This window comes from Triturus cristatus, chromosome 11 (assembly GCF_964204655.1).
Source record: "Triturus cristatus chromosome 11, aTriCri1.1, whole genome shotgun sequence".
Taxonomy (NCBI): domain Eukaryota; kingdom Metazoa; phylum Chordata; class Amphibia; order Caudata; family Salamandridae; genus Triturus; species Triturus cristatus.
In genome coordinates, this window is record NC_140594.1 from 947,653,430 (window position 1) to 947,676,717 (window position 23,288).

Here is a 23,288-nt window from a genome sequence, read left to right on the forward strand (position 1 = left end):
TCCTTGTTACTCCTTCCCTTGGAAGGTGTAGGATTTTGGCGCATCCCCAGGTTTACAAGTTCTTGTAAATCTGGGGATGTGTCAAAATCCACATGTGTTATATGGGAACAACCATGGAACGCCTTCCCAGGGCAGAGTAATGCAATGCAGCGATTTGCGCTGCGTTGCTCCAGAATTATGGAGCCAACACAAATTGGCTTGGATTGTGTGGTGCAAGAGTGATGCAAACGGCCTCATAAATAGGCCCCATAGTGCGCAACTGTAAAACTCTATTTGGGCTGGAGTTTAATATGCTGTGCTAGCAACGTTCATTAGGTGACTTTAGGAATTGTTTCGAAAATACATTGTACGGGTATCTTGTGGGACTTGCATAGATGAAGGCATTATTGCATGCAATTGTTTTTTACTTAAGTTTTGCTTAAAGTTAAGCTGCCAAGCAGTGGGCACGAGGGTTTTGGTGAACTTCAAGCAGTAGTATGGCATGTAAATACCCCATCAGCCCTGTCTGGATAGCCACCAGGCACTCCCATAAAAAACAATACCAAAGGTAAAAAAAATATTAGAAATGAAATAAATGGAAGGAGACGATTCAAAAATATAGTATCGGTCAAAACGTTGCCAGTCGCAATGTAATATAGCAAACAGCTGAAGGAGTCTGAGTCATTGCACCATGATGTACACTGTTGTGGACATAAGCAAAATATAGCATTTAGTTGAACAAACTAATGTATGGAGAGAGATCAACCAAATCTTGTCTATACATTTATATATACATGCATTTGTATTAATTTTTGGGATTATATGAGATTTGTAAATCACTTGAAGCTGCCTTTAAGCCAGACCTAAAAAGGAAGTTTATAGATTTCATAGTGCAACACAAACCTCAATATTCTGTTTTTAAGGGTCAAAAGGGGACCTGCGGGACCATTCCACTTGGTCTTGGAGATAAAAATGTCAGCTCTATTAGAACACTGGAATGTTGAGAACGCCATTGCAGATAAAGTGGTTGAGAGCGCTGTTGCGGACAGTGAAGTGGCTCCGGGCTTATAATGGCTGGTATAACCCTTCAGTTCCAACATTCCAATGTTTATCTTTCTGTGTTTCCCTTTTTAATTTAGGACATTCTACTCATAATGGGTGGAATGCTCTAATAGCCTCAGAGCCCTTCTGACTTCGGCCTTACCGGTTGTTAAAGGCCCTCGTTAATTGCTCTCGCAGGTGCCTCAGGGCTATAACCCGAGTTCGTGGCCTTTAACAACCGGTATAGCCCTTAGCAGTGGGCTATCAGGCGATAGCGACACTTATTTTTTTTTTTTAGAGGAACACTTATTTTTACATTCCTCCTAATTGTCCTTCAGGATTCCTCTAGGTGGAAATGAAGATTAGTTTTGAGGATCCTGGTGATAGGGTGTTTATAAAAAAGCACCTTTTTAATCACTTATTTATGGCTCTGTTGTTTTCAAGCACATGTTTATAAAACATGCACATAACATGAATTCCAGGGAATGTTGTTAATGCACGAAAACATTGTTCTTTTTAATATTAACATTTTGAACATCACTGCTTTGTGTCTAACTTGCACACTTATCTACTGTGACAAGCCTGCTGTGGTACAATTATTGTATACTTCTGTCCCCCATGCACCCTGCCATATCTGCCCTTAGCTGGCAAAATGACTCAGGGGCATATTAAACAAGGGCTTTATCTCCGCTTTTTTTGCGTTAAAAGCCAAAGAAGCAGAGATAAAAATATCGCCCTATCAACAACAGGGTGCTAACATGCAAAATTGCATGTTAGCACCCTTTTTCACTACGCTTCCCTTTGCATCTCTAATGAGATGCAAAGTGGGCGTTCCAGAGCAAAATAATAGGAGAAATGTCGCTAAGTGACATTTCTCCTATTATCAAGCTTCACGCTAACCCTGTTAGAGACAAAAAAAGCAGCGCTAACCACGGTTAACGCTGCTTTTTCACGTCTGCTAATTTTCAGATTTAACCATGTAATCCAATGGGAGGTGGATTACATGGCTAAATCCACCATGGGCTATCAACAAGGATATCCCTATCCTTGTAGTTTTATCACTACATTACCAGCGATAACCTCCCAAAATGCCTCTATCGCTGGATTTTTTATCACCTAGGCGGTTAGCGTTGTTAATAATGCGATAACCAGGCGATATTATCCAGCGATAGCGGGCGTTAAAAAAATTAACGTGAAGCGCCCTTAGCGTCAATTTTCCCTGTTCCTTGTTAATATGCCCCTCAGTGAGTTAAGCACACCTACTGACATTTTGTGTGACCTACTTCCAATTGGTGGGATCTGCAGGTCACAAGTTCAAATCCGGAAAGGCCAATTCAGCTTTTCATCTTTCTGAGGAGTGTAGGAGTCTTTTTAATCAAACTTCCAGTGATACTCACGAATACTATATTTATGACATGTCGTTTTTGTTTTTTGCAGTTTTATATAGCGGGAACTCGACCGAATAGTATTGAATGCTTTACACGAGCACCGCTTACATTACAAGGACACATTCATTTTTTTTCCAAGATCAGGGAGGTTGGATGTTACGTGATTTGCCCAGCATCATAGGATGTTTACAAAGTTTTTCGCATGTGGACTTTGGAATCTTTCACATCCATTTAAGTTGTGTTGCGAAACAAAGATCACCAGACCAAACTACCTTCGAAGACTGGAGGCAAATGGTTTAAAAAATAATGGGGCATATTATCAAGACAGGCGATAGAATTATTGCCGCTTTAGTGGCAGAGAACTGACGCTCAAACGGCGATAATGGGCTTGATAATATGCTCTATGGATTTTCAATTGAAGCTCAGGTTAGATGTCCTTCACATCTAACATGGGCTTCAATTGGAATTCTCAGCGGCATATTATCAAGCCCATTATCGCCGCTTTAACCGCAGTTTTCTGCTGCTAAAGCGGCGATAATTTTAACGCCGTGCAACAAAAACTTCGCGCATTGCTACTAGGAACCCTTCCATCAACACACTGTTCCAATCCCACATGTATGTACCCGCTCGCACACGGACAAAGCAACAATCCCATAATGCCACACCGGCAGAAGTTGCATGCCATACGAACAGCAGCTAAAATAACATACTTTGCTGTTTACAATACCGGGGATGGCCTGCAGCCCCCATTAATTCCCACCTGGTCCTGAGAGTAAGGTCATTCTGAGGTCGCCAGCTTTGTCATACCAGCCCCTATGCACCGTGTAGTGAAGTATCCCTGTGCCTGCACGTGCGACTCGGGGCCTCTCCACTTTCAAAGAAGCGCTCTCTGGAGTATCTAGCGCCATCAGGCACAGGGATATGGGCGCTTTTGAGGACAGTCCCACCCCTGAGATACCTACAAAAGGAGCTGATGAGACGGATAGGCACTTCTCACGTGACATAAACAAGTTCCTGCCGCGACCCAGTGTTTCTAATGGACGCTGTTAAACACCTCATATTTGATGCTGCAGAGCAATGATGCCTTTTAATACTGTGACACATGTTAAAGTGTAATTTCTTCATTTTGGCGTGCAACCTCGTTTGACATGGTTTGCATATGGAAGGATTTTAGTCTATATGTTTGGAAAACGTGCTTTATGATGGGTTTTTAATCCCCTTTTGTGCTAGATTGATAGGGCAGCTGTCTGCAAGACTAATGATAATAGTACTTTATATGTAGCGTGGGCTATTTACCTCTTACCACCTCATGCTATTGGTTGTTTGGTTTAGCATTACACCTCTGATGGAGTGTCAGTATTGCCATGAACGAGGGACTATTTTACATTTCAAAAGTACACTGAATCTTCATACATTAAATGATTTATCTCATGCATTTGTTTTCCCTTTCTTTCTTCCCCATTATTCTTTCCCTCTGTGTCTTTCCTATTACATTTCCATTTATGTTAATTCTCTGATTTGCAACTGTCTGATAATTCTCCATATTTCTTCCTCTTTTTTTCCTATAAAATAGCTGTGCCAAAGCCAATATATCTTGCCTCAATGATCAAACAAATGCAAATGCAGGAATGCACAAATACTGTTTACATGTGTTGGGACATTAATCGCAGATCTGCTGGCTTTGCCAATGCTTGTTTAATGGGTTATTCGGCAGACACATAAAGCCTCCTTGTGAGGTCACTCTAACCTCTTCCGCTGACCACTCACAAAGTTAGTTCTGTGGTGCGGGATGGTTGTGCTGTGTGCTGTGTGCTTTCCAATGGGAGTGCATTTGCCTACCACCTTATGCATCACTCTTACCATGGATCCTTTGTATTGCAATCAGGCGAGAACAACCATTCTCCATTAAGGATCTGTGGTGCAGTGGGGGGTACTTGGAGGTGCAGCATGCAGTGTCACCCTCAGAATGACTCAGTGAGTTGAGCACACCTATTAACATTCGTCTGACATTCAGAAAGCAAGTTTGAAATCTGCTGGGCCATCTCCGCCAGTCATCTTTCTCAGGTTGATAAATTGTTTAATGTTACACAGGGTAATAATCACACTTGCTATTTACACAGTTAAGAATCTTCAAGATCTATTATATGTAACATTTTACAGAATCAATGTTTTACTTGGTGAATAACGACCTTTCACATTTATTTCTGCAGTTGAGCCTCCTTCCATGGCCAGATAGGACTCTTATTCCAGCTGACATTTCCCTGGTGGGCTGGAGCTCGTGGCTGCTGGTTTTGAAAGCCCAGGGCCACTGCTGGTGCCTCTGGCACGTTCTCTAGCTCCCTGGGAATAATGGCAGCGGGCACAAGGCGTCTTCAAGAAAGAGAGAGAGGGAAGGGGAAGGTAGAGACAAAGTGATCAGAGAATGAAGAAAGAGAGGAGTGAGAATGGATGGATGGATATAAAAGGAGAGATCGCATGAGGAGAGGAAGGGAGTGGGGCTGGTCTAAGCATTTTTGCCTGGGCTTCTTTTGGTTCCCCCGCCCAGCCCTGCTTACTTCTTGACAGAATTTCTATGACTTCAATGACGTAATGCCTCTGAGTTCCAATAAGACTGAAATTCAGTGTCAGAGGAAAGCTTCTCATCGCTGAAGGTGATGAAAGCAGCCCTGGCACTTTCAGCTTCTTCTTCTATGTACCTTTTTTTTTTCTTTTTCTTTTTTTCTTTCCAACCTGCACAAATAAAGCCTGGGTTCGCCCTCGCCAGAGACATTAATGTCACTGACGAAAGGGAACAGGTTAAGACCCCTAGTATGTCCTTTGTACCTTTTGTGCAAATATAAACATCTGTGGGAACAGGGTTCCCATAAAGTGTCACAGGCATGAGAAACAGGTAGATGAAACCAGTCTTTACGTTTTGCTATTTACTGCAAATGGTAGGCACCAGTACTCAATTTTGGGGCCTGGGATTTACTTTTCAGGCATAGGCACTGACCTGGCAGCTGTGATGCAGGGCTGCAAGCTGTGGGGGGTGGAGCGAGTGGCGGTAACAGAGAGGATGAGGATAGCTTGTATGTTATATCCTGATTATTTTGACTATGTTAAATCCTATGCAACCGTTGTCAAAGTAATTGCTGTATAAGTACGAGGTTTGGGTAGCACTATACTACACAACACATGATCCACATATAATTTCAGGCAGGGACCCTTTCAGTTTCATAGCTTGAAAGAGTCACTGACTGAAAGTGATCATGTGAAAAACAAAAATTAAAAGTCCCAGCATGAGCACTATTTGCAAAAGACCAGACATGGATGAAGGTGTCACTTCACAAAGGACTAGGGCGGACTGAGACTGAAAATAGGACCAGACACCGAAATAAATGTTGCCCCCATAGGTGAATTAGATAGCTAAAAAATGTGGCCCATGTTTGCAAAATGGGGTAGTTTGAATTGTAAAGACACGTTGTGTAGGTGTTTTGCAAGGTATGGAATACTGCATGGATGTGTGTTTGCTGCAGGCAATGTTCCTTTTATTAGGTCGAAGCCTACCAGACAGCATTGCTGGCTGGTTTGCTAAAGACATCCTTGGAACATTCAGAAAGCTTCCTTGGGAATGCCTTCTGCCCCTTGCTCACCATTGGCTCTGTGGTTTGTTACTCACATTTTCTGGCTTTCTGTTTACTGGCTGTATTTGTTTTAGGCTGTCCAGGGTGAGTTCCTCACTCCCAAGGAGCAAAGCCTTTTCACACCAACTCCTTTTGTATTCTTCCTTGATTGTTCCTTTCTGTAAATAGGCCTTTGAATCTTGGTCTTTTCTTGTCACATTTGGTAATATTCAAAGACAGAGGTCAAATGTCAGGCTCTGTGATGCTTGGTGTTTACTTTTCTTCCTCTGACTGGAAAGTGAGTGGATTTATGTGGAAATCTTGCTGGATTCTGGGGGTAGTAATGGATTTTTTTCTAGTGCACAGCGATATTTGAATGAACTGTGCCAGTATTTCAGAATATTTCAGAAATAGGAATGCAGAAACGAAGCACATTTTTTGTTAATTCTGAAGTGTGTTGGGAACAAATGCTTTAATATAATCAAATCAATATACTAGGTGATGCTATTTCCACACACTATCATTTGTGCATTGTGTACTTTTAATAGTAAAACTGTACATTTGTTCAAATGTATTGGGCATTTCAATTGAAAATATGTTGCCTGTAATGTCAGTGTGCTACCACACCATGCATAGTCCGCTCTACGCTATACCACTCTACACTGCACCACTCCACGCGAATGCACTCTACAATGCACCAATCCTCTTTACACCAGTCTGCGCCACTGCACTCTACTCCACTCTGAACCACTCCACTCAATGCCACTGCACTCTACACTGTTTCACTCTATGCCTCTCTACTTTACTCTGCGCCACTCTACTCTATGCAAATGCAATCTACGCCCCTCTACTTTACAACATTGCACTCTTCACCACTCCAGCCTAGACCATTTCAGTCTACTCTGCACAACTCCAATCTACGCCTCTCTGCAACACTGACCTCTATGCCACAGAACTCTATGCCAATACACTCTATGCCATTGCACTTTACTCTGGAACAATCAACTCTATGCCAGTCTGCTGTACACCACTCCCATCTACTCTGCACCACTGCACTCTATGCAACAGCACTCTAAACCACCTTACTTTACGCCATTACCCTGTACACCTCTGTATGCCATTAAATTCCATGCTACGGCACTGCACTCACCCTGCAGCACTTCACTCTACACTACTTCACTCTACTCTGAAAAATCTACTCTACATTACTACACTCAACGCCACTGCACTCTGCGCAACTTCATTCTGTGCCACTCCACTCTATTCTACTCCACACTATGGCACTAAACTCAAAACCACTGCACTCTACGCCAATGCACTCTATGCCATTCTACACCATAGCACTCTACGACACTCTACGTTCCACCTCTGAATTTTACGCTACTCTATTCCGCAATACTGCACTCTATTCCAGTGCACTCTACACCACTCTACTCTGCATCACTGCACTCTATGCCACTTCACTCTATATCCCTCCACCCTATGCCACTGCATTTTATGCCACTCCACTCTGAACCACTCTATGCCACTGCACTCTGCCCCTTAACTCTATGCCTCTCTACTCTACTCTGCACCACTCTACTCTATGCCAATGCACTTTACACCATTCTACTATACAGCATTCTGCTCTACTCTACTCTACTCCTCTCTACTCTACACCACAGCACTCTAGGTCACTGCACTCTATGCCACTCCATTCTGCACCACTGCACTCTATAATGCACCACTCTGATATACACCACTGCATTATACAAGGCTGCATTTTACACCACTGAATTTGATGCCTTTACACTCCAAGCCACTGCACTTTACGCATGATACTCTGCAACACTCTATGACGATGCACACTACACCAGTCCACTTTATGCGACTGCACTCTACACCACTGCACTTTACACCATTGCACTTTACATCACTGTACTCTATGCAACTGCTCTGTTCCAATGCACTCTACTCTGCACCACTGTACTCAGTGCCACTGAACTCTACACCACTCTACTCAACACCACTCTACATAACGCCACTGCACTCTATGCCGCGGCACTCTATGCTACTCTACTGCACTGTACTCTACGACACTTTACTCTGCAACACTGCACTCTGCACCACATAACTCTATGCCACTCGACTCTGCACTACTGCATTCTGTGTCAATGCACTCTATGACTCTCCACTCTATCCCACTCTGCTCTGCATCAACCCACTCTATGCCACTGCACTCTGCAGCACTCTACTCTACACCACTGCACCCTACTGCACTATATTCTTCTCTGCACAACTCTATGCCACTATACTCTGCACCACTCTACGCCACTGCACTCAGTGCCACTCTACGCTGAGCCACTGCATTCTATGATACTGTACTCTGTACCACTCTACTCCACACCACTCTACTCTGCACCACTTCACTCTAATCCACTGCACTTTACTATGCAACACTCTACACCACTACATTCCACGACTCTGCATTGGACGCCACTGAATTCTATGCTGCTTCTCTCTGTGCTACTATTCTCTGTAACACTCAATACCAGTGCACTCTACACCAGTCCACTTTGCTCTACGCCACTTTACTGTGCGCCACTCTACCCGACTCCACTCTTTGCCACTCCAATACACAACACTCTATGCCACAATACTCTACTCCACTCTTCGGCATTCCACACCACTCCACACCAGTCTCCTCTACTCCGCTAACTTTTAGCCATGCTGGTGGACAACATGCAAAAACACATTTGAAAAGCCAATAGCTCTTGCATAGCAGAGATGTATTGGCTTTGCTAATGCTTGTTTTTTAACATCGGTAACTCAACAGTAAAAAAATGTCACCCCAGACCATAAAACAGACACACAAACAGGACACAAGTCCTAAGAAAAGAACTGGGGGGACGCTGACGTCACGACAGGAAGTAACGTCACGAAAGGTGGCTTGCACCATCAGACTCATTACCTCCCCTCGCTCACCCCTTAGATGCGATTGCATCAAAGAAGCCAGCACGTTAGCAGCGTTCTGAATGAGCTCCGATCTCGCCCCAGAGAGGCCAAAGAGTGAATGTGTGACTCCATTTGCTCCAGTTATCGAGCTCCCGGTAAAATAAGTGGGGGAACGCCGTCCACCCGCGTGGTACCCCGACTCGAGCCCTGCACACAAACAGCCAAGAACTGTCCCACACACTGACCTGCCAGACCAGCTCTTCGGGCACCGCCTTATTGCCGTATAGGCAGGTCCGCCCCTGCACAGTGCCCGGGGCCTTTTGCAGCTTCAGTTGAATCTACATGTAAACCTGAAGTCACAGTTTTTGAAATGGAGAGATCACACTCGTGGGGCAATCCTAGCAGTGTATGAGATGCTGCTTGGTGTTCACTTGCCACGCTCTTTCCTACGCCAGCTATTGAACGGTTTCCGAGACTAATTGTGGAAGGCTGCTCTGATGGAAGCTAAACAGAAAGGAGACTTTCCGTTTCTTGTTGATAAACACAAGCAGCTTACTCGGCAACAATCACAAAGGCAACTTATACAATTGCCTGCCAGGCTGCAACAAGCAAACTATTTTAGGAAATAGCACTCTACAGTGATATCACATTCTATTAGAACTTGTAAACCATTTTGTTCCACAAGCCCGCTACAGTAGGCTCCTTCCTTAAACAAAACAACTACACAAGTCAGATATTAAAAGTCCTCAAGACCATTGAACCACCAAAAAAATGTAAAATATAATCAACAGACCAAAACAAAAGAAAAGACAAATAAAACACAAAAGTCAAACTATCTTGACCTGAACCTCATAAAACACAAAGGAAAAGGAAGGAAAAGTCATGCCTAAGAAGGAATTTTGCGTTGATATTTTCAAATGTACTAAACCGCTTTTGCGATTTGGTAAAGCCTTTTCTGATTCGCAAAAACTGTTTTTCGAGTCCTTCTGAATCACAGTTTGGGGGGTATCAAAAGCGTGTCTCCTCCTTAGTGTGATTCTTAACAATCAATCAAAACCCTATTTGCCCAATTAATTAAAATCATTTCAATAACATTAAAACAAGCATGTTTAATTAAAAAATAATGTGAAAGTATTAAATAATCAGTTGTGAATGATTGTAAATGTGGCACGCAGTCTCATCAATGCAACATTACTGTCATAAAAGCTTGCTGAAAATGATGTCCATATATTTCAAATAACTACCAGTTAGCAGAGAGTCAATATCGCACAGGTAGGATGTTACTGTGTCTCTACCTCTTCTACATACATTATATATAAAATAAGATTACTGATTTTCAACAAGATGTGATGTGTAATTGAGGTGACAAACCACTGAATAAAACTGACACCGCAAAGGAGATGATACCTCGTTCACAAAAGAGAGGCTGCCCCTGTTGGACAGATTCCCCCCTGCAAATTGTGTAAGGAGGTTTAAGTTAGTTGGGGGTGGGTGGGGGGGGGGGGGTGGGGGTGTTAAAAGGAACATTATTTATGAGTGATGATAGTCTGCTGTTTTTTTGGAGACCATTATTTCGGTCTTCACAGACAACCTATGGAGTCTCATTAATCGACTTACCTAATTAATAGTCATTAGGTAGATCATTCACGCTCACTGCTCACCAATTGACTGACAAAAATGCACTTCTCCGCCTATAGTCGTCTCGAATGCTTGTCTTTCAAAACTCTACTCACCCACTCATTCATCCTTCATGAGTACTGCTATCCAACTACACTGACATCCCCCAATTCTTCTCCATGACCTCATCCTTAACCATCCATCATTCCAGAGTCTTTCTTCTACTCAGTGGCCAAGCGAGTTTCAGCTACCCAACATACTCACCGCATGTGGTGATGACACGAGTTAGCTTTCAAATATGCACATACCTCGTTAATGGCTGACTGTTCTCGCTCCTCAATTTTCAGGTTCTTTTAACTCAAATTAATTTCTGCTCTATTTGCATCTTTATGTCACTGTATTTCATTTATTGTCCTCTTTTTCCCACGAGTTTGCCCATATTATTAGTCACTCATGTGAAACATTTTATGACACCACATTGCATCTTCCACCATTACATTTTATGTCTTTATACTGATCCCTGAAATTGCAACCACATGACTAGTAGATGTAACTTACAATATGGATTTATCACTAGTCTCTGAGCTCCTCAGCATTGGTGAGTGTTACACATCCTAAAGTATCTCAATCCACATATTCTGGCATCACACACTTGGAACGTCCTACTATGGTACCTCAAAATGTTCCTCAATGTTCATGGTTTCCTCATATTACAAACATTTAATTGTGTACAGTGTATCCCTGACTGTACTTTCCCATTCTGCCTTTTGGCATTGTTGTTGTATTATATGTAATATTTTGCCTTTTTTATACAAAGCACTGCATGCTGCTTGAGCTGTTTGAGGGACCTGCCATAAAACACAGGAAGTAAAAGATGATAGAGCAAGTATCAGGTTACTGTAACTGTAAGATGCCGACCAGGCTCATTCCTTAATCAGAAAGTGAAAATCACTTCCTCTTCTCATTATTTTCTCTCATTGGATGGTGCACAGTTGATATGAAAAATTACAGGAGTTTTTTTTTTTGGGCAGAGTTTTAATCAGGTATCAGAGCGCTTTACATAGCACCAGTTACGTTACATTAGGACACACATTCCTTCTTTGTTAGGCACGGGGAGATTAAGTGATTTGCCCAGAATCACAGAGACTCGAACCCAGTTCCCCAGGTCCGAGGTCGAGCGCCCTAGGTTATCATGAGTAGCCCTCCCTTCATATGTTAGGCTGTAGTGCCAAAGGCGTCCTTGAGGTAGCTATATGGATTTGATAAGGTGTCTCTACAGGTGAGTTTGGATCACAAGGGTACATAGAAGCGTGCCTGAAACAGAGAGCAGAAGGAGAGTAGGTAGAAATACAGGGCAGAGATTTGCAGTAGAGCAGAACAAACGTGCCCCAACTTCCACAGCATATAGAATAAGAAACAATAATGCACGAAAATGCAAACAACATTACCTTTAAGATGTATTGTAAACTACTATAGAGAATTAAAGCATGTTAGATGAACTATGCACATGCCAACACTATCTCTGTTCATCAGTGGAACTAGGGGCCTGATTTAGATCTTTGCGGCTGGGTTACTCCTAACGAATATCCCGTCTGCATTATATCCTATGGCGGATGTAATAAGGTAAACAGAATATCTGTCACATTTGTGATGGAGTATCCCATTTACTCCTAACGAATATCCCGTCCGCATTATATCCTATGGCAGATGTAATAAGGTAAACAGAGTATCTGTCACATTTGTGATGGAGTGTCCCATTTACTCCTAACGAATATCCCGTCCGCATTATATCCTATGGCGGATGTAATAAGGTAAACAGAACATCTGTCACATTTGTGATGGAGTATCTCATTTACTCCTAACGAATATCCCGTCTGCATTATATCCTATGGCGGATGTAATAAGGTAAACAGAATATCTGTCACATTTGTGATGGAGTATCCCATTTACTCCTAACGAATATCCCGTCTGCATTATATCCTATGGCAGATGTAATAAGGTAAAAAGAATATCTGTCACATTTGTGATGGAGTATCCCATTTACTCCTAACGAATATCCCGTCTGCATTATATCCTATGGCGGATGTAATAAGGTAAACAGAACATCTGTCACATTTGTGATGGAGTAAACTCAAAAGCAAGCCCTCGAGTTCGTTTGTGTTGAGACCCTGCCACCCACAGTGGACTCTGGAAGAGTACTCTTAAAGATAAAGTCCTCTGGCGTCCATATCTTCATGTGGGGTGCGGTGTGGATGGAAACTGCACCAGTCAAGGATGGGATGTCAGAAGTTCTTCTGTACTCTTACGTGAATATCAAAACGAGAAGATGTAGCATAGTTGATGATGATAAGTGCTGTAGCAGCAAAATCAAATATTTTGGGGCTTATTTACAAGCCCCTTGCGCCACTGGTACGTCACTTTCAATATGGGAAAAGGTGACTCACTGGTGGCGCAAGTCGCTTGTAAATAAGCCCATTTGTTTCTGACCAACCTCCCTGAGTAAGAGTAGCTACTGGTTTTGGGGAAACACTAAGCAAGGTTGGCAGGCATTGCAGAGGAGTTTCAAATAAAGTTTGTGCTCTGCAGTCTTGTGGTCATTCCAGAAAAATTCACCAAGAGACTGCTACAATTGCAGGAGATCATTGACTGGCTGAAGAGGCATCTCTGAGTAGTTCAACAATCAACAGTCATAGAGAACAATTCAGCCCTTTGGTGAATTACTTTTAATCAGTTCAAAAGCATCAACAGAGCATCTTGGTGTAACCTGAGCCCAAAAGGTCTAAAAATCAAATATATTTTAAGAAGGTCCAGCCACGGGTATCCTTTCTCAATCCCTTCCATGCGATGGGCATGCAATTTCCCATTAAAATCCCCACCCAGTGTGTCTTCCCTATCAGCCCGCTGGGTATTCCTATTCCATGAGGCATGGGATAAAATGTTCTTACAGTTTATTTAGTACCTCCTTGCTGTCTTGTGTCTAAAGATTGCCTGTCATGAAAATGCAGGATGGATTAAAAGTTTCTCATTAGAGGAGCGTACAGCCCTCTCAACTGGCTCCTTTAGATCATCGACTCTCCAGTGTACCCCAGATGCACCTGACCTCCTTCTGAATTGTCAGGGTAATGACATGTAATTCTCCTGACAAAGGATAGGATGAATAGAGGCACTGTGCTTGTCCACCTTCTCTTTCTTTTGGTTTCTCCTATGTTAGACAATCAGGCCTACCCTATCCCCAAGCCAGACTGAAACTGAGGACTCCAATAATAGGATGAGACTAACCAGGAGCCTCACGCCTCATCACAGTGATGCAGTAAAAAATGTGCCCCGATGGCACAAGAGCTCCCTGTAGCCCAGGAACCCACATCCTATCATCTACTGCATGAGATGGTAAAAGGAACATCTGGATTGTCCCCATGATGCTTTCTGTCCGCCCAGAACCTGGGGCATCTGTTTAATAGGACTCGTGGTCTGGTCCATTAAGGCAGGAAACAAAAGGATAATTTAGTCGGGAGCTCATTCTCTCTATTCCCGTCATAGGAATATAAACTATGTCTGGTGAATCTTTGTCTGTGCATGGCTAATAGCTTTATGATGTATGTACAAGTCTGCACTACTTGCTGAGTCAAAGTGGAGCCTTGGTGGCATCCTAGCAGGCCCAGTAAGACAATATGGTACCTGGTGAGGTTCTCCTTTAATGTGGGACTTTTTGAGATCCTTAAAACTCAGCCCCCTCACCCAAACATGTGTGTTCATCACTTTTATTTTCCTTCTGTAAGTCACCAACCAGGAAGTGTTGGCAGCCATCTTGGAACACAGACTCAGCCGAGTCCCAATTTCAAAGTAAAAAATATATATATATATACGGGACCAAGGTAGGAATACCCTGACCCACTAGGTCTGGTGGGCAAAAACATTTTTCTTCAATTTTGCCTCAATTTCCAAGAGGATCAGTGAATATGCAGTAAAATTGAAAAAAGAACCAAGTACAGGCTCCCGTGCTTGGTTTTAATATGCACCCCCCAGGTGTGCAAGGTCCCGGGGGATGGATTTATTATGATAATGGTGGGAGGTGGGCGCATGTGGCTGCCCCTCCTGGAATGATTTCGGCCCCAGGGGCCACCACCCTCCAGTGTCTGATCATATACAAATAGGCAATTAAAAGAGTGGGGTGCTGCGCGGACTCCATCCTGGAGCCATACAGGCTCAGCTATGCATTGGGGTGCCCACTCACGGGGACATAGTGGTTTTCCTGTCCGCACTAGTGCAGGCAGAGAAACCTCTGTTTGCTCTCGCTTGGCGGGAGCAATTTAAAACTCCTGCCAAGAGAGCAAATAGTAAGTCTGCTCCCAGCAGGAGGGAGCAGGAAAAATGCTCCTGTCTGCTGTGAGCTGAGTTTTAATCTGTTTCCCTGTCCGCTGTGAAGAGGGCTGGAAAACAGATGAAAAAATTGCTCCCACATGCAGGGAGCAGCATTTTTTGCTGCTCCTTGCTTGACGGAGCAATGCCAGCTCATGATGGAGGCAGGTAGCCGCCAGGGACCAAGGGGGCATTGCGACTCCCCGTAGCCCGTAACAAGAACATGGTGGGCACCCTGGGTGGACATGAGCCACCCACCCTTAGTTGGCCGGGCCCGGGGTATGGGGTCCCTGGGGTCGAAATCAACCCAGGGATGGGGACAGCATGGCCCCCCTCCCCTTCTGTAATGGACCAATGATCCTAACTTCTTGGGCTTGGCGAAAGCCAACCCACCTGAGTTCTTGTTCCACACTCTAAGCAGGCCAACTAGGAGAGGGGGGCTTAGTAGTAATTTATCACAATTCGATTAAAGCTGTCTTTCACACAGCCTCGAACCCAGCCTGCGAGGCACTGTCCTTTAGCCTCAGCTCATCCCATCACAACACTTTTAAGGGCATCTTATTATATAGACCACCGGGACCTAGGAGCACCTTTATAACTTCAATTGGAAATCTGTTGGAAGAGGAGCTCTGCACCGACTCCTTTACCATCATGGGAGATTCTAACTACTATCTGGAAGCATTTATGGAACCAGATACAGTGGCCCTCATAGATATGATAAACAGTGCTGATCTTAGGCAGCACGTGAAAGCCCCCACCCATGCGGCAGGGCATTCTCTGGATGGAGTTTTTTCCAACCACCCACATCTCTCCTACACTGGTTTGTTGCCTCTCATATGGCCAGACCATGCAGCTGTACAATTTGAGCTGGCCCTTCTAGATCATCGCACTGTGGAAGGGATCCCTAAGAGACAGATGGAAATTAGAGCCTGGAACAAAATTGAGGGTATAGACTTAGAAGAAATGCTTATTACATTTACAACTGCTGGCCAGATGCCTACAGGAGTGGAGGAGGCCACCAACGAATATACTAACTGGGTGAAGACAGCTTGTAAAAAACTAGCCCCAGTAAAAATGCTGTTTCCTAAAAGATCACAAGCTTGCCCCCCTGGTACACGGAAGAACTTAGGAATCAAAAACTCATATGCAAATGTTTCGAGCGGATTTGGAGGAAGGAATACCAGGATACAAAGAGAAAAGATATATAAACAGAGCCTCAGGATCTATAAACAACTCTTATTCAATGCAAAGAAAATGTTCTTTGCTAATCAAATTAACCTAGCAAAAAACTCTGTGAAAGAGCTCTTTAAAACTGTATCTAGCTTGGCGTCTCCCTGCCCAGCCAAAACTCAGATGACCCAGGAATTATGTGAGGACATCGCCATGTTCTTTTGAATAAGGTAGAGGTCATCTTCTCGGCTTTCAACCGTCCAAACTCAGCAGGGACTGTAAGCCTAACAGAGGTAAACAAGGCAGCATCTGGCCGCCCCCCTTCCCTTGACAAGTTCGAGCCGGTATCTATAATTGACACTAAAAGGCTCCTTATGGCAGCAAGATCAGACTCTCCCTATGATCCCTGTCCAGTCTCTGTGATCAAACTTGCCCGGGACCTGTTGCCCTTTCACTCACCTCCCTTTTAAATGCAATGTTTGAAGCAGGGCACTTTCCTAAACCCTGGAAGGTAGCCTCGATACTGCCACTGCTAAAGAAGCCCAGTTTGGACTCCAAGGATCCTAACAATTTTTGACCAATCTCAATCTCCCGCTCCCAGCAAAACGGGTCAGGAAAACAATGAATGTTCAACTCGGCCTTTCTACCTGAAACTCAAGCTCTGGACCCCACTCAATATGGTTTCAGAGAAGGACACAGTACTGAGTCTGCCCTTATAAAATCAACCGAAGAGATTAGGGAAGCTCTGGATCTGGGAGGCAAGGCTGCTCTAATTAAGCTGGATCTATCCGCGGCCTTTGATTCAGGCCACCATGATTTGTTGATTGATCATTTGTTGGCATGCGGGGTCCAGGGTAAAGCATGGAAGCTTCTATTCTACTCCAAACTTTTTTCCCTGCCTTGTGGAGTCCCGCAGGGGTATTCTCTAAGCCCCACACTTTTTAATGTGTATGTCTCGTATTTGGCCTCCCTGATCAGCTCCTTTGGCTTCTGCCTTACCACGTATGCAGAATGCACACAGATTGTCGTGTCTCTTCTGCCAGGACAGGAATTGGGAATAGGCAAACGGTTCCATGACTGTATGGAAGTGGTTGGGAGGAGGATGCCACAGAAGTGCCTGAAGCTCAACTCGGGCAAAACCGAGGTCATCCTATATGGAAACAATGCCAACTTCTGGGCCCCAAATTGGTTGCCAGATACATTTGGCACTCTTCCTACACCCACCAGGAAAATAAAAAAACTTAGGAGTCATAGTTGATGATAAGCTCAACTTTGGTGACCAAGTTAATGCAGTGGCATCTGCCACCTTTTACGTCCTCAAAACGATCAAGAAAATACTGCCCTTTTTGCCGGGCGACAGTCAGCGGTCAGTTGTTACAGCACTTATCCTGTCAAGGCTGGACTACTGTAACAGTATTTACTTGAATATTCAGGAACGTTTCCTGAACAAACTTCAACTGTTGCAAAAAGCGGCAGCAAGTCTGCTTACCGGCACATCTAAATTTGCATCAATTTCCATGGAAATCAGAAAACTACACTGGTTACCTGTTAGGAAACGGGTGCGTTTTAAATCTCTTTGCACCATGTACAAGGCCCTTCAAGGAGCAGGACCTGACCATCTGAAGCGGCAGCTTTAGTGGTATATGCCCAAAAGAACACTCCGCTCTTTAGAAGCCAAATTGGTGACAGTCCTATCCACTAAAAATGTTACATAGGGAGGGAGAAGCTTTATTGCCTACGCTGCGAAGACCTAGAATGTCTTTCCTTTCCGTTTGAGAAATGACACAGACCTCGTGGCATTTAGGAAAGGATTAAAAACTTGGCTCTTTGACATGTAAACTTGTCTTCAACGCTCCGTGCTCAGAGGACAGTAGCTAGCGCCATGACACCTTTGGGTAACCGCTGTGCTTTAGAAATGTCTATAACATAACAAAGCAAGTGTGTTTTCTCAACAATTCCACCTTGAAAAAGATATGAAATTCTTGATGCTGTTGAATACATTGGTGATCTGTCAGAACACAATCTGTTCTGTAGTGACTGTGACCAGTGGGTTCTTTCTTGTCTCCTGGTGAGAGCAAAGTCCATGGTTCTCCCATGGATATACGACAGAACAACTAGTGCCCTTAAAACGCACCCCTAAACTACGCAGTTTTTACAACACACAAGCTACTACAATGCACGTTTGCACCACGAAACACATTACCACGCATATACATAGGGTGTTGTTAAAAGTGTAATTAACACGCATACCATTACCACAGAGATCAGCTCACATAATGTTACAACGTGCTGTTACAATAAATACAGAAAAGCACTTTTATTCATAAAATATAAAAAAATTAGAAAAAATTTGAAAAATAACAACAACAAATATACAAAAAATATCATCCAAAACACATTCTGTAAATTAACATCATAAATGAAACATGAGACAATGCATCTAATATTGAAAAAATACATTCCCAAATATCGGATCGGCTGTCGGAATCTGAATTTGGGGACCCGTAGCAGGCCCCCCTTCACCCGGGGCCCTCTGATTCGGGCACTTGGGGGTACTCATGAGTCCCCCGTCCCATGCATGCATAGTGTCGCAGGCACTGTGCCCACCACAGGGTGCAAAGTTTTCCCCAACAACTCCTTTTGTCAATGGTAGCCTGTGTTCTTGTTCGGGACACAGGCTCCCATTGAAGTCAATGGGAATCCGACGGAACAATGTTGGGACGCATTGTAATTGGTCGGTGGGACTAGCAGAACCCGATTCGTTCAGAAACTATTCTGACACTGATTTGGTCAGTAGAGTTTCCTAACAAGTGCACAGCCTACTTACGACACATCTATACATTTTTATTTTACAAAATTTGCTGATTTTGATCAGAAACTTTTCAAAAGTTGACCCGATAAAAACATTCTGGGTTTGTACATTTAAAATTATTTTACATACAATAATTTTCAGCTTGATAAAATATTGTCTTTCTAACTCAACTATATATTAAACTCAGAGCACCTGCTGGACAGTAACTAAGGGGCAACATTCTATTCTATTCTATTCTATTCTATTCTATTCTATTCTATTCTATTCTAACTCCACCAAGCTTACCTCAAAACAGGTGCTGAATAGTGACTAAAGGCCAAAATTACCATTCTAACTCCACCAGATAATTTCCTCGGGGCAAGTGCGGCACTCTGGGAAAAATTAGAATTCTAACTCCATCAAGTACTTACCTCAGGAAAGGTGCTGGACGGAGACTATGGCAAAAATTTACTATTCCAGCTCCACAAAGTAATTTCTTCAGGGCCAAATGCTGGACAATAACTAGAGAAAAAATTACTTTTCTAACTTCACCAAGTACTTACCTCAGGGCAGGTGCTTGACGCTGACGGGGACAAATTACTATTCCAACTCCATCAAGCACTCACCTCAGGGCAGATGCTGGACACTGAAGAAAAGAGAAAAGTAAAAAAAGTACTATTCTAACACTACCGGGTAATTGCCCCAGGGCAAGTGCTGGACACTGACTAAGGAAAAATTACTATTCTAACTGCACGAAGTACTTACACCAGGACAGGTGCTTGACAGTAACTGTTGAGCAATACTACTAATAAAAAGTCATCAAGTACTTATCTCAAAACTGCTGCTAGACAGTGACTATAGTACAAATTTAACGAAAACAAAATGCTCAAATCCATAAAATTCATATTTTTGATAATATTAATGATATGGATTTTGTTCCCTATTTAAACAGATACTTCTATCTACAAACCAACAAAAAAAAAACCCAACTACAGAACCTATACTAAACAACAAAAACAAACATATTCACATAAGAATTGTAATTATCAACAGTAAATAATAAGGAAAACAATATAAACACAAATGTTTATGAAAAACGAATAAACCACATTTTTCATTTCACAACAAATACCAACAAAAAGGACATGAGACAAATTAACCAACAGAATACTTTAAAAAAATACAACAAGTACAAATAACATCCCTCAGAATCAAGCAACACACCAATTTCAAGGTCAATAAATATTATTTTTTCAAAAATAGCAATATTTTTTTTCCACAGATGAAAATTAGTAACTAACAATAAATACTTTATTTTCATCAGAGAATATAATCTTTATTTTTCTCTCCTCAAAAAAATCACAAAATTAACCAAACTTTTTTTAATTTTAGAACAGGCAAACAAAAACAAAAATATAATACAATAGAAAAAACATAAGCTTACACTTTTTTCAATTTCTCTTTTTTAACAGAACCAACATCAATGCCACCCCCAGCTAATGACACCAACTACGTCAAATACAGAAGAGGTAACAAGCTACTAAAGTATGCTGGCTACCTTTGTTGTAAAGACAGATTCAGTGAGCCCAGGTGTCATTGGATGTGTGTATGTAGTATCCTGGTTTATTATGGTTCATGATGTGCCAGTGGAATGCTGCCTGAATGATGCAAGATGGAATGTTGGGAGTGGGAACTCACAGTTGGAGAAGGGCTGAGCGCCTGGCAGGCTGCTCCTGGTGGGGCTTATTTACAACTAACCTACATCTTGTAACTGTTAGACGGCGACCTCAGAGGAGCCCGGAAAGGGGTCCTGACTACCCTGAGACGCACCCTCGAAGTATCGTAGCCGGGCACTGGCGGGAGACTCCCCAGGGGGAGGAATCTCGTATCTAGGATCGTACTTCTGGCACCACACGACACAGAGTGACCACACCGTGTGTTCTTAGAAATCAATCTTTATCAAGTAGGTTATCACTGCAAATATGTACAAGGAGAGCACGGGCTCAATGAGTCTCGGAAGGGGTAGGGGGTAGCGGGACAGTCTCTGGCAAAGGTTCAAGGCAGGGATGTATCCGGCGCACAGCTCACAATCCTCGAGCTGGGGGATACGTTGTTGTAGTCGGGGTCCGGCGGGACCGTGAGAGTCTGTCGGAGCCGCGAGTCACTCAGCGGGCTCAGGTACAAGTTCGGAGGTCTTACGATCTTCAGGGAGCCGCGAGTCACTCAGCAGGCTCAGGTACAAGTTCGGAGGTCTTACGATCTTCAAGGAGCCGCGAGTCACTCAGCAGGCTCAGGTACAAGTTCGGAGGTCTTACGATCTTCAAGGAGCCGCGAGTCACTCAGCAGGCTCAGGTACAAGTTCGGAGGTCTTACGATCTTCAGGGAGCCGCGAGTCACTCAGCAGGGCTCAGGAGGGTCCAAGTTCCAGGAGCCGCGACCACGTCGGCAGGCTCTCGTTGTTCCAGCGTCGAATCTGCCGGACAGACCCAGAGCACCCCTTGTTATAGGTCGACCCCTCTTTGATGTCCGGAGTCTGTGCAGGCAGGGGTCTTGTCACCTGGGGGTCGCTTGTCGGGATTTCCTGTCATTGTCTTTTGATCCTTTCAGGGCCGGGTCGGGATTAGTCCCAGACACCCAGCAGGCATGGAGCCAGCCCTCAGGGAGGCCGGAGGGCCGATCGAAACCCATCGTCCCAGGGGAGTTCAGAGGTGCGATAGAAACTGCTCCTCCCTCTCTCATCCCCTGGAAGCGTGATGTCCTCCAGCCGGAGTGGCGCCTCTAGGCCCGGGTCGCGCTGGGGCCAGGCGGCCATCTTGGTGCATGAAGTGGGCATGCGGGCCCGGGGTGGCCGAAAGGAGAGAGGCCATGGACGGGGATGTCCGGGTCGGGTGCGTGTGTCCTGGTGGGGAGGGTCGGCTGGGCCGTGTGCTTGGGGCTGCAGGTACCAGGTTTCGGTGGTGCGGGGGCACGTAGGGCCATACTACGAGGCCGGGTCCAACACGCGTCCCCCCCAGCTGAAAGCTGGAGAGAACTGCCCATCCTCTTGGGGGGTTCTCTTCGCTGAGGCGGAAGAACCGGGAGAGGCCGTCAGCGTTGGCGTGGTCCGTACCAGGGCGATGTTCTACGGTGAAATCCATCCCCTGGAGGGAGATTGACCACCGCAGTAGCTTGGGGTTTTCTCCTCGCATCTGCATGAGCCATCGCAAGGGCCGATGGTCAGTTTGGACTCTGAAAGGGGTGCCGACCAGGTAGGGTCGTAGTTTTTTGAGTGCCCAGACCACGGCAAAGGCTTCGCGCTCTATGGTGCTCCATCTCTGTTCCCGGGGTAACAGCCGCCGACTGAGGAAGGAGACGGGCTGGTCTAGGCCTTGGTCATTCACTTGGGACAGGACGGCCCCAATGCCATGCTCGGAGGCATCAGTCTGGACTATAAACTCCTTGGAGTAGTCGGGAGCCTGGAGGACGGGGGCAGTACACATGGCTTTCTTTAGGGCATCGAAAGCTTCCTGGCAGGCAGCCGTCCACTGCACTTTCTTTGGCTGTTTTTTAGACGTGAGTTCTGTGAGGGGGCCGACAAGGCTGCCATACCCCCGAATGAATCTTTGGTAGTAGCCAGTGAGTCCCAGAAAGGCTCGGACCTCCGTTTGGGTGATGGGTGGTTCCCAGGCCAGGATGGCGTCGATCTTTGGCTGTAGAGGGGCGACCTGGCCGCTCCCGACCTGGTGCCCCAGGTAGACTACGGAGCCTTGCCCGATCTGGCACTTGCTGGCTTTTACTGTGAGGCCTGCCTGGCGCAGGGCGGTTAGCACCCTCCGGAGGTGCTGGAGGTGCTCACTCCATTCTGAACTGAAAACAGCGATGTCGTCCAGATATGCCGCGCTGAACTGCTCTAGCCCGGCCAGGACTCTATTCACCAGTCGCTGGAAAGTGGCCGGGGCATTTTTCATTCCGAAGGGCATTACGCGGAAGCGGTAGTGCCCATCGGGGGTGGAGAAAGCGGACCGCTCCTTGGCCCCCTCGGTGAGTGCAATCTGCCAGTATCCGCAGGTGAGGTCGAATGTGCTGAGGAACCGGGCTGCCCCAGTCGGTCAATGAGTTCGTCGGCTCGTGGAATGGGGTGGGCATCGGCTCGGGTAACGTCATTGAGCCCCCGGTAGTCCACGCAGAATCGGAGCTCGGGGGCGACACCGGGGGCCGCTGCCTTCGGGACCAGGACCACGGGGCTGGCCCAGGGACTGTCAGATGGCTCGATCACCCCCAGGGTCAACATCTTCGAGACTTCCACTTGAATGCAGGACCGGACCCGATCAGGAACTCGGTAGGCTCGGTGTCTCACCGGCGGGCTGTCCCCGGTGTCCACGTCATGAACACACCAGTCGGTGACCCGGGGGGTCAGGGAGAAGAGGTCGG